General features: G+C 48.7%; 1 long non-coding RNA gene across 1 annotated transcript; it reads right to left on the bottom strand.

The window, feature by feature from the left end:
• Positions 1-8,862: 8,862 nt before the first annotated feature.
• LOC139069954 (uncharacterized) lies at positions 8,863-9,373 on the bottom strand. The gene is made up of 3 exons (XR_011520621.1): positions 9,343-9,373; positions 9,040-9,064; positions 8,863-8,928 (listed from the first exon to the last, which is right to left on the bottom strand). It is a non-coding gene; the product is annotated as an uncharacterized lncRNA (long non-coding RNA).
• Positions 9,374-13,001: the final 3,628 nt, after the last annotated feature.

The raw sequence follows: 13,001 nt of genomic DNA, 5'->3' as shown, positions 1-13,001 counted from the left end.
TCAACAACTCATACGCCAATACGAAATGATACGACTCAGAGATGCTTGCCTCTTTAAAAAAAAGTCCTCCTCCCTTTCCTAGTGAACTATCCTCCAGCGTGCTGCTGCTTCTCTGTTCGCTATACCGTTCTACAGCCTTATGAATGTCTAACTCCTTACATTTTGAGAAGCCTTTATGGTAACGTTTGTAACAGAAAGTTCAATTTTCTTTTCTTTTATTTTCAAAAATGACAGTTTGGTTGTGTTTAAACGTTCCCAATCCCAACAGCATTGAAGATCCAGCGTGAAATGTCTTGCCAATTATTTTTCAATGTTGCGTTTGTGTCTGCTTCGTATTTATGGTCAACAGAAGTAGTTCTCAGCAGGGGTCGGGACCCCAATTTGTCACCAAAATCTACAAAGGGTCTTGACATGACTTCCAGAAATAGGAAAAAAAATTGCTGAAGCTAAACTTCAAGCATAGCCTAATTATTACAAAGTTTGTGGAAAAACGCAGGGGGAGGGGGGAATTTTTTCTATTTTTATTTATGAAAATTACAACGTGCCTTTGTATGCCGATTGCAGTGTATTTTGTACATCGGTTTCCCCTTCTGAAAGTGACAGAGAAAAAAAACATAAAAAAGGAAATTTATGTTAACATCCTTTCTCATCTTTGTGCACATGCGCGAGTGGCTGGATGGCATAAACAAACTGCTGTCAATATGCGACGTACACTTTTAGGAAAGTTTACAGAAAAAGTCCCCGATATGACAGGAGGAGGTTTAGAGAGAAGCTTATTGAAGACTAGCTTGTTGGGCAAATGAGATCTGAGGCACACAGGAGATACAAAATTAAAAAGTCTTTATTGGTGCATGGCTTAAATAGTTAAAAACATAAGTGCCGATGAGTTTCAGCCCACAGGGTCTTCGTCAGGGCTCAAAATGTTTGTAGTTACTCTCTCTTCCTTGTTAAGAAGGCCAATCAGTGACACCTGCTGAAGTCAAGCAGGTAGACAGCATAGAGATTGGATGACCAATATCGCACAAAAAAAACTCTTTTAAATTCTAAACAATCCTATTGTAAGGAGAAATACTTGCAAATGTTAAATTACACTTAGAGAATTGAGAAAAAGAAAAAATTATGAGTAAATACAAGCTTTGAGACATATGGTACAAATATAGTAAGAAAACGTAGAATTACAATAAAGGAGCCAAATCCAATTTTCCATTAAGATCTGGAAAATGTGTAGCTTTCAATGTATAAATCAAAAATGATTCTCTTTGCAAGAGTTTTTTTTAAGCCTATCACCTCCTCTAATTGAATGTTTTATATGTTCAATCCCTGTGATTTTAAGAGTTACAGCTTCCATGATTTGTATCTTTATAATGCACTGCCATAGGATATAGAGGATTACCAGATCTGATTGCTCGTTTGTGTTCTGCAAGTCTTACTTTTAACTTACGTTTAGTTCTCCCAATATAAACGCAACCACATGAGCATTCTAGTCTGTAGACCACAGAAGAAGTATTGCAATTGATGAACGAATCAGTTTAAAAAGTACGTCCTGTGAAAATATCAGCAAAACAATTAGTATTAGTCATGTTGTCGCAATGAACAGTTTCCACATTTATGGTTGTCTTTTCGAGGACTAGCTTGATCAGTGGTGATTGTTTGGGTGAAATCTTGTAAGTCTAATAGTTTGTGAAAAGGCACACCAACATTATTTCTGATGTGAGTGGGAGTGTCTAAATATAAACGTTGGTCCTATTAAGGGTTATTCTTACTTAACAGAAATCCCTGGACCCTTCCCTCATGAAAGGCTTTCAAACATCTGGAGGTTTACGATTATTTAGTTTCCAGGGGGGATTTGAGGCCCTCTCCGTTGCAAAAATGACTTTATTATTGGGGTCATTTAGATTTACAACTTGGTAGGCACAGATTAAATGAGCCTCTTTCAACAATGGAAGAGGCCTTTTACAAACACATCTCCTTTTTCTAGATGCAAAGTCATCTATGAGGTCATCTGATGCTGCGTTACTCCTGAGCTGGGTATCAGATGGATCCCCCACCAAATCGGACCCTGTATATAAATGAACATGAGCTGAAGCGATTTACTTTATGCCCTGAAATATTTAGCTTTTGAAGCATCGTCAAATAAGATTTCTGGGGTCACCATGTATTGATAATTGCTATTTTGTGGGTCTGAAACTGAAAAATGAATAGTGAACCACTACAGCCACAGACAAATGGACGTCAAGAGGTTGTAGTAGTACAACTTTAGTGGATGCAAGCTGCTGTAAGAAGAAGAACGAGCCCAGACAATGGAAGTTACGTTGTAACTATGGTTCTGTTTCGTTCCCTCCTGACTGCCAGTGGCAGTAAACAGAGTGGATGTATCTCGCGCTCTGCGCAGGTCGAGTACTAATGTAAACAGAGTCACGCACGTGACGCGTAGCGCACCTGGTCGCGAGTCTATAAATTACGCGCCGCCAGGACCAGGGGAAGGTCCCAAGCAGGTGCCGGCCTGCACAAGGGAGGACACAACCTTCTCACGCCCCGCAGAAACTGGGTCACCAAATAGTGAGCCCCAACACTCCTGCCATCCACTAAGAGGTGGTTGGCCGAAATAGCCACCAGGTGTACCTTAAGGGTCGAGGCAGCCCGGCCCTTGTCAAACAGGTGCCGGAGGTACCGCAGAACCTCATGCAGGGAACAAGAACCAGGGTCCACCTCCCTGCCGGAACACCAGGTAGAGAACCGCTGCCAACAGCGAGCGTACGTGGCCCTTGTAGACGGAGCCCTGGCACTATCCAGCACCTGCTGGATGGAGGGTTCTAAGCCGACTGGGGGCTGCCTGCACCCCTCACTGGCCACACCGTGAGCCAAAGATGATCTGGGGATGGATGCCAAATCCTCCCCTCCATCTGAGACAGGAGGTCCCACCTCGCCGGCAACCGCCACCTCTCCCCGTTCAACAGACTGAGAAGCAACGGAAACCAGACCCTCATGGGCCAGTCTGGCGCCACCAGAAGGACCTCGTGTGACGGGTCCCTCGCCCGATGGAGGGTCGGTAAGATTAACGGGAAAGGCGGGAAAGCGTACAGCCGAACCAGCGGCCAGGCATTGGCGAAGGCGTCCATCCCCAGCGGGGCGTCGGCCTCTGCCAGGGAGAATCACAAGGAGCCATGCGTGCTGCTCCTCGAGGTGACCAGATCCACCTGGGCCTCTCTGAACTGACGCCACACCCTCTGCACCACCTGAGGGTGCAACCTCCATTCCCCAGGGGGAAGGCCCCGCCGAGACAGGCAATCCGCCATAGAGTTCCTCCACCCCGGAAGGTGCAGCGCCCTGATGGAGGCCAAGTGAGGGTAAGCCCAGGTCAACAGCGTCTGAGCCTCCCTCAATAATCGCAATGACCTGGTGCCCCCCTGATGGTTTATATGGAACACCGCCGAGGTGCTGTCCGTCCGGACGAGCACATGCTTGCCCCACAGAAAGGGCAAGAAGAGCCTCAGCGCCAAGTAGACGGTCTTCAATTCCAGGACATTGATGTGAAGCCGTTCCTGACGGGGGCTCCACAACCCCCGGACCGACCTGCACTTCCAATGACCCCCCCCCCCCCCCCCCCCCCGGGGTGACGCATCTGTCGTGACCACCTCCCGTCTGGCGGGGACCGCACCAAGCGGGACACCGAGACTCATGTAGGCGACATAGTCCCAACGACGCAAAGGAGCCACACAGCTGCTCGTGACCTCCAGCTCGACCCGTCGGTGACACCGGGGATCCAGGAGGAAGCCGATGAACCACTTCTGCAAGGGCCGAAGGTGGAGCAACCCGAGAGGCACCAGTGCAGAAGCCGAGACCAGCATCCCCAACAGTTGTAGCCACACCTGGACCGGGGTTGCTTCCCCAAGGCAAAAGGCCTGGAGCAAAGACCGAATCCGGACCCTCCTCTGCTCGGTCAGCCTCGCCTGCATGGCCACAGAATCTATGGCAATGCCAATAAAATCCACCCGCTGAGTCGGAGCCAGAGAACCCTTCTGCAAGTCCACCGTCAGTTCCAGCACCTTGACATGGGCAAGGACACTGGCCGTGACCAGACCCACTTCGTGACACAACGGCGCACAGACGAGCCAGTTGTCGAGATATGGCAGGACCTTCAACTCCACCCGACACAGGGGGCTCGGGGCTGCCTTCACGCACCGCGTGAAAACTCGGGGGGCGAGAGACAAGCCGAACGGCAGAACCAGAAACTGGTACACCCTCCCGAGGAAAGAAAACCACAGGTACTTCCTGTGCCCCGAATGGATCGGGACATGGAAGTATGCGTCCTTGAGATCTATCGTCGTGAACCATTCCCCTGCACAAACCACCTGAAGGACATTGCGAGTCCGAAGCATGCGGAAGGGCAGCACCTTCAGGAACCGACTGAGACCCCTGAGGTCTAGTAGCGGCCGCAGGGGCCCGTCCTTCTTTGGTACCAAGAAATACATTGAATAAAAGCCGTCCGCCTACAAATGCGGCGGAATGACCTCTATGGCCCGTTTGTCCAGGAGATCATCTATTTCTGCAACCTGTAGCCCTGGGACATGGTTCGAACCACCCAAGTGTCTCCGCATTGGGCCTCCCAGAGGGCCAGGTGCTGTGGTGAAAATCTGCCCGCCGCCGGCCCACGGCCTGAGGGCCGTGTCCCGATGCCTGTTTGGGGCCCTGGGGGGGTGGCGGCCCCTGTCCTGCCCCGAGGATCCCCAGGGCAGTGCCTGACCTGCCCCCGAGCGTTTCCAAGTCCCTGCCGCGGCCTGCTGGGTGACCTTCAAGGGGGCGGCCGGACGAAACCGGCGCAGAGGGTCCCGTGCCCCTTGTGGCCTGGACTGTGGCACGGGGAAGACCCCTGCCCCGCTACACCCACTCCAGGCCTCTGCGGCCTGCCTGGACTCCTGCCGACGTTCCAACGCCCTCTCAGCCTCGGGCCTTAACAACTGGCCCGGCACCACTGGCAGTCCACGCAGGCAGTCATCCGACACCGGGGCCTGCGCCAACCAGACCTGACGGCGAGCCACCACCAGTAGGGATCGGTACAGAATTCGGTACTTTTTAAGGTACTGACCGAATTCCATAGTACTGACCGAGCACCGATTCACGTCATTTCAAACAGTGCCTCGTTTCGGTACCCGTCCATCATAACAAGAACTTGCCAAGACAGCTGCGCATGCACAAGAGCGTTTTGTCATCTCTCGCTGCGAACCAGTTGTAAACAGAGCAGCATGGTAGAGAGAACGCACGCTAAAGCTTGGGTCTACTTCACTAAATGTGATGGGTAAATGGGTGATGATGAAACCAACGACAACTATCTAAGTGAGACATCCTCATCTTAATCTGCTCTGGTGGGTAAATATAATTAGCTTGATATGTTAGCTTCCATTTCACTAATGGTGCGTTCGCTTTCTCCTTGGAACTCCGAATTCTCGACTAGAAGAACATGAACGCACTCTAAAGTTTGGCTTCATTTTACTAAATGTGACGGGTGAAGACGAAACCAGTGACGATCTAAGTGTGAGGCATCATCGTTTTAATCTGCTCCAGCAGTTAAATAAACTGTTTAAGATAACGTTAGCTTGATATCTTAGCTTCCATTGCTACCATTGTTATCAGCTAATGGTGCGTTCCCTTTCTCCTCGGAAATTCTAACTTCCCAGTAGGAAAAATCAAATGAAAAAAGATGGCAAAAGGAATGAAGATACACAGTAAATTTAGTTCACAGTAAAGATGTTTGCTTCAGTTTAATTATCAGCTTATAAAATTACAAGGACAATGTTAAAATACAAACAGTTGTATGTTATTTATCATGATATTTATCAAATATTGTTATATATTGATAAAAATATATATGTAATTATAAAAGAGAATTAAAATAATAAACACTCAAAAGTATCGAAAATTGGCACCGTTAAGTACCGGTATCGATTCGTAGGTACCGGGAATTAGTACCGGATCGATTCAAATGTCAAAGGTACCCATCCCTAACCACCAGTGTGCCCAACAGCCGACCAAGCTCCCTGGACATTAGCCCAAACGCTTGCAGGGCTGCGTCGTTTGTATCGCCCAGTGCCATCCCCGCTGCGCCCGACTGCAGCATCTGGGACTGGGCTAGCAAAAGCACCGACAGCGAATTGCTGGTGCGCGCCATCCTTGCCCCGATGTCATAAGCCCGGCACAGTAAGCTGTCGGTCACCCGACACTGTGTGCTCGGACAGCTGACCCTTTCCCTCAATGCCTCATCCGGGGAGAGCACCAAAGAAGCAACGCAGTGGTCCACCGGGGGCATGCGGTCCAACCCGTAGGTTCCTGCCTCCCGCATCAATGCCAGGGTCCTGGCATCCCTACCGTAGTGGGAGAGCTGCCTCGGGTCCCCCCAGCACCGCTACAGCTCCTCCACAAAGGCCGGCGATGGTGGGACCTGAAACGGGGGCGCCGCCAGAGCCCGGCGGAAGGAGGGATTCCCCGCTGGACGGGCCACCGGCCCGTCGTCCAGTCCAATGCTGGCCAGTGCCGCTCGCAAAATCGCCTGCAACTGACAGGGGTCCTCCGCCAGCTCCGAGCTTGCTGAGCTATGGAGAGACATCCCCGAGTCCCCGTGACCTCCCAGGCCCGGGGGCTCCACTACCAGCCCCTGACTACGACCCGGAGAGGGGCCCTCCTCCCCGAGGGACTGAAAGTCGGAATTTGAGGCCCTCATAGAGATCAGGTCGTCCGAGCCCCCCTCGTTCGGGGCTCTGGTCAGCAGCGCTTTGTGCTGTTCCACCTCCGCCCGCAAAGTGTACACTTCCTGGCGAGAGGGGTGCACCACACACCGTTTCTTGCGCCTCGGGCGTTCCTCAGCCGGTCCATCCCTCCGTCTCTCGGAACACGGATGAGGGATACCAGAGGGCGGCAGGTCTGACTCAAACAGGAGGCACTCTACTTGATGTAGCTTGTCCTCCCGCACCACCAGCGGCAAAATGCTGCAGTTCATGCATGGGTCAGTCAGCGCCTCTCTGAGATGACCGACGCCCAGGCACTTTGGACACCAGTCGTGGCTCTCCTCCACCTGGAGGGGAGCCCCGCATGACGTACACGCCAACATCCCTACCGGTGTGGGAGATGCCAGTGACTACACAGGTACTGAGTGAGTACTTCCATGAAAACTGAAGAACGCGATACAGTCCTGGAGTTGTTAAAGAGCAAGTCACCCCCTACAAGAAACACTTCACTCCCTCCTCATGTTTGAAAAATGCAACAAATGCTGTTGCCTAGCAGACCGAGAGGGCGGAGCCACTAACAAATACACACACACACACACACACACACAGGCTCACAACGGCATTGTGACATCATAATGTACCAGTTTACATCATAGCATACCTCTTAGCCAATAGCGGTGGCAGATTTTAATTCAAATGCAGTGCAGAGTTTTTACCTGACAACGGCACAACACTGACAGTTTTAGGCAGAATATTTATATTTTAACTAAGATGCACTGAAGTACCAAATTATTGACGAAACGTGTCTGCAGCACGATTAGACACACATTTATATATGTAACCGGGTCACGTTAGTTCCCGGAAGTAATTCTGGTTGGACGTGTCATGCCGCTGACACAGGAGAGGCCAGGTGTGTAATTAGAGGGCTGCTATAATTAGGGCAGCTGGGGTCTAGCCGAAAAAGCCAAATGCCTCGCTTTGGGTGCAGACGTGGGTGCAGCTAAGTGTGTGAGCAGGACTGAGGGGTGAACAACCAGGAATTTACATTGGGAAGCGGTCGGCCGATGAGATCTTAGCCCGCTACTGTTTTTCCAGCTCTTTTTATTAAACCTTTTCTAGCTCTTTTTATGAAACCCTTTTTCCGGTTCTATTTTATCAATAGTCGTCTTCTCTAGAGGGGGGACGGAAGGAACACTTTTATAAGACTGGTGGTTAACATTGAGGACAGTGCTGTCTCTGGGAGGGTAGTAGTTTCTTTTAGAGTATCCACTGTAGGGGTTTATCGGGGGGTTTTACTCACTTCTGGGGGCGTGTGTATGAGCTTTAGTTAAAGGGAGCACTGGGTGTTTTTCTTTATATTATTGTCTTTTGTGTTGGTTCCCTACAGCGGCCTTGTGCTTTAAATAGTAGTTGGATGGCGTTGTGTGTGTAGTCCCAGGGCCATCCATCATTGTCGTCGCTCCTCCCTCTCGTGTTTAGAGTTTTTATCGTTTAGAGTTTTAGTCTATTTATTCCGACCTGGGTTGTTTTTAGTAAATCTTCTGTGCTGTGTCTTATAAATAAAATTATTAAACTTGTGAATAAGCCTCTGCTGTTTTCATCAAGGGTTATTATTACCTATAGGATCTAAGCATCCAATCCTCTAGGTTGGATTGGCGTTGTTGGCAACTTTCTGAAAATAGTAGATGTGCTATGGAGATACTTTAAAACAGCTGGTTTACTGAATAGATCGGGTGTAGGAGTAGTTTTTTTTTCTTTCTCCCCCCCCCCCCCCCTTTTTTTTTATTTCCCCTTCTTTAACTGGAACAGTAGCAGGTTTAGGGTGGAGCCACAAGCCTGACGGAAAGTGGTGTAGCGCTGAGCGACAGGACACGTGGATCAAGGCACAATGGACGCTGAACTACAGGAGCTACAGAGTAAGCTGCGGCAGCTGCAGGAGGAAAACCAACTTCTGCGAGAGACAAATGAGGATAAACAAGACTCACAACCCTCTACATCAGGTGGCACAGCAGGAAGGAAAGGCACAGCATGTCATGCAGAAAGGGAATCAGCCACAGAACGGATTCTCTACATTCCGAGGGAACGAAAGTGTCCCGTCTTCAGAGGTAATGTTGGGATTGGAGTGACTGATTGGATAGAGGAGGTCCGGGCAAGCCTGAGGGCAAGGTATTTATCTCCTTTGGATCAGGCTTACTTTGTGTATGATCACCTTGAAGGGGAAGCAAAGGAGGAGATTAGATATAGGCCCTGGGCTGAAAGAGAAGACCCTGAATGCATTTTGACTATATTCCAGGAACTTTATGGGTGTTCAAAATCTTACGTGACTCTGCAGGAAGATTTCTTTTCTAGAAAGCAAAAGGAGGGGGAATCATTACAGGAGTTTTCACATGCTCTTTTCTGTCTGATGGAGAAAATAACTGTAAATGCACCTGGTGTTGTGTCTGATGCTGCTGTGCTCTTACGAGATCAATTTACTGAACATGTACTTGAGCCTTCTTTAAGTAGAGAGTTAAAAAAGCTTGTTCGGGAAAACACGGATCTTACATTGCTGGACGTAAGGAAAGAGGCTATACAGTGGGAACAAGAGGGTCAGCCAGCTGATGTAAGAAGTAGAAATAACCACCTGACATCTTTTTGTGCTGTGCAGAACTCCCGAAGTAACAGATCTGGCTCAGTCTTTCCCAAGGGCCTCAGACGGTCTGTCAGAAATCAAGGAAATGTTGGTAAAACAGCAGGAACAGATTAACCTGTTGTCTCTAAGTTTGTCGCAGCTACAAAGACCTTCTGGGTCCCAACAACTAAACCGAGCAGCCCAGATTATCTGCCAACATTGCCAGAAGCCTGGTCACATAGCCAGGAACTGTCGCCAGAAAAGAGCTACTGCAGCACAGCCTGGTAGAGAGGAGACAGTGGCCTCCCACCTGCAGATGGGAAACTAGCCCCTTCTGCTTTGCAGGGCCTCAGTGCAGAAGGAGGGAGATTTGGTCCAAAGATTCCTAGTGTGACAAGTGCGTCAAACATTTAGGAGAATCCCACCTTAAAAGTATGAGGCAGTAAAAGCACACATCAGACAGCTGTTGGAGAGTCAGGTGATACGTGAGAGCATTAGCTCCTATGCCTCCCCCATTGCCGTGGTGAGGAAAAAGGATGGGAGTATTCGTCTATGTGTGGACTATAGACAACTCAACAGTAAAACACGTTGTGACGCTTTTCCTCTACCCAAGATTGAGGAGTCTCTGGATGCCCTATCAGGAGCAAAGTGGTTTTCCACCCACCACTTGGCAAGTGGCTACAATCAGGTACCAGTGGCTGTAGCAGATAAAATGAAAACTGCATTTTGCACTCCCTTTGGATTGTATGAGTTTAATCGCATGCCCTTTGGTCTGTGCAACACACCCAGCACATTCTATCGATTGATGGAACGGATGTTTGGGGCCCAGCACTGTCAATCCCTGTTGTTGTATCTAGATGACGTTGTGATCTTTTCCTCTTCAGTCGACGAGCATTTGCTGCGTTTGGAGGCGGTGCTGGATTGCCTGAGACAAGAAGGACTAAAGGTGAAACTCGACAAGTGTGCCTTCTTCAAGCAAGAAGTAAAATATCTGGGCTATGTCATCTCTAGGGAGGGGGTGTCCACGGATCCAGACAAGATCTCTGCTGTAAAGAGCTGGCCTCGTCCAAACAACCTTACAGAGCTACGATCGTTCCTGGGATTTGCCAGCTACTACAGACGGTTCGTAGAAGGGTTTGCAAAATTAGCAGCTCCACTTCACCAACTCGTAGCTCAGATACAGCAGTTACGAGGCCAGCAACGGCTAAAGCAAGTGGGGAATCATTGGTCCCAAGCATGTGAACAGGGTGTCGAGGAACTAAAAGCCAGACTGGTCAGTGCACCTGTTCTGACATATGCAAATTTCTCCCTGCCTTTTATTCTTGAGATTGATGCCAGTTATGGTGGCCTGGGAGCAGTTCTTTCCCAGGAGCAGGAAGGCAGGGTACACCCTGTTGCCTTTGCTAGCCGTGGATTAAGACCCACAGAGAGGAACATGTCTAATTACAGTTCCATGAAGCTGGAGTTTTTAGCTTTAAAATGGGCCATGACAGAGAAGTTCAGAGACTATTTGCTGGGTCAACAATGCATAGTGTGGACTGACAATAATCCTCTCAGCCATCTGAACACAGCTAAGCTGGGCGCAACTGAACAGCGCTGGGCAGCACAGCTAGCAGATTTTAACTTCACTATTCATTACAGATCAGGCCGAACCGATGTGAATGCAGATGCCCTTTCAAGGAAACCTGGGGCCCCCACGGAGGCTGACATTCCCCTTCCAGGAACTTCAGTGCCGGTGCTGAGATTGCCCAGGAGATTGCCCCTGTGCTGTGTCTTATAAATAAAATTGTCAAACTTGTGAATAAGCCTCTGCTGTTTTCATCAAGGGTTATTATTATTTACGGTTTTAGGATCTAAGCATCCAATCCTCTAGGTCACATATAGTTTATCAGCAAAAAAAAAGTTGATTTGGGGGTGACTTGCTCTTTAAACAACACACAATGTGTGTGTCGGCTGGGAAATCTGAGCATGACACCTCCACCATCAGAACGTCCAGCCCCACTTACCTGTAGCGCTCGCCGGTTGCACCCCCCTCCCCTTTCAACAGGGGAAAACAGCGACCGCCAACAATTCGGTAACAATTGACAGATAACCGCGTCAATCCACCGCCCCAGAGGGCTCCTTTGAGCACTCAGACCACCCGGTCTCGGGCAGGATGACGCCAAGTAATAAACGTACTCACCTCTAGACCGACAAGATCCGAATCACGGACTTACAGAGCGATTGACCAGCGAAGCACGCCAGGTCAACAGCGAGAAGATCAAAGAGACCCGAACGTAGCTATCGGCGCGTAATTTATAGACTCGCGACCAGGTGCGCTACGTGTCACGTGCGCAATGGCGGTTTTAAACGGGGGCCCACAGGGGCCTGGGCCCCTGTAGAACCGGTCCTGGCCCCTGTGCTGAAGAGATCGGAATTTTTTTCCCGCGCTGCCTCGGAGACGGGAACTAATGCGCTGCAGCGTTTCACACGGAGCCTTTAGAGCGCAGCACACTCTGTGGACAGAACTGTTTTACCCGGTGGATTTTTGAATAAAAGATTAAAAATAGTTTAAATGGGACCCGAAGAAATTCTTGAGCACGACTAATGGAAAATACGCTAAGAGATGAAGGTAAGCAATACAGTTTATTTTCCTGACATCAATGTTTTGATCGTAGTCGCACGTTTCTGTCATTTACTTTTAAGTTCCTAACTGAGTCTATCCACAGTTAACACTGATTTGTTTTTCCTTTGTAACATTAACTGTAAAATAAAAATGAAGTTGCTGCATTTTAAGCTTTAGACACGTTGAGATTAGACCACAGTATTCATTTATCTATGACTTTCTCGCAGCACTGACTGGAAGCATCAGCGGCCATGAAAAAAGGGACATTTTGTCCTTTTTTTTATCGCTGTTAATAAAGAACAGCATAGACAGAGAGAGGATGAAAGTCGCGAGGGAGCTGAAGCAGGATGAAAGAGAGGAGGAGTTGGTTGGAGAGGAACCAGAGAGGTCAGAGGCTATCCACCCTGAGAGTGAGGATGAATATGTAGGCTGTGAGGGAAAGAGTGAGGAGCAAAAAGAGGGACATCTTCTGTCATGTGCACCGTGTACACTACCGTCAGGTTTGTGGGTGTTGAACAACCCCTCTGTGATTGCAGCTCATATTGTGTGTAAAATGCATTTGAGGTATGCTGACTCTGGACCAAAATTTCTGTTGTTTATATTTAATAAATAGATAAAATAAGACTCTGAATTAACTAATTATGACTTTTATCCTCATGCTAACATTTATTTTCTTTCAGATATCAGCAAGTGCAAGGATGACCCACCTACTCAGCCTAGTTTGAGGACATTTCCAGTGACATTAATAGGAGACCGAAGACGCAGTTTTCAGCCAAGCTGGTATGAAAGTCATCCCTGGGTCGAATATTCGGTTTCAATGGACTCTGCTTATTGTCATGCATGCAGACATTTTAGCTCACCAAGTAGCACAGGAAGTGTGTTTGACTCTCAATTGTGGATTTAGGAACTGGAAAAAAGCAACTGAGAGAGGAGAGGGGTTTTCAGTACATGCAAAGTCTGAAAGGCATAAGGATTCAATGATAGCGTGGAGGGACTAACAGAGGGCTGTGAAAGCTAATACAACATTGGCTAATATACTCGACAAGGAACACAGTAAAAAGGTTAA

Source organism: Nothobranchius furzeri, chromosome 5, assembly GCF_043380555.1.
Source record: "Nothobranchius furzeri strain GRZ-AD chromosome 5, NfurGRZ-RIMD1, whole genome shotgun sequence".
In the NCBI taxonomy this organism is placed as follows: Eukaryota; Metazoa; Chordata; class Actinopteri; order Cyprinodontiformes; family Nothobranchiidae; genus Nothobranchius; species Nothobranchius furzeri.
This window is presented reverse-complemented; position numbering and strand designations above follow the sequence as displayed.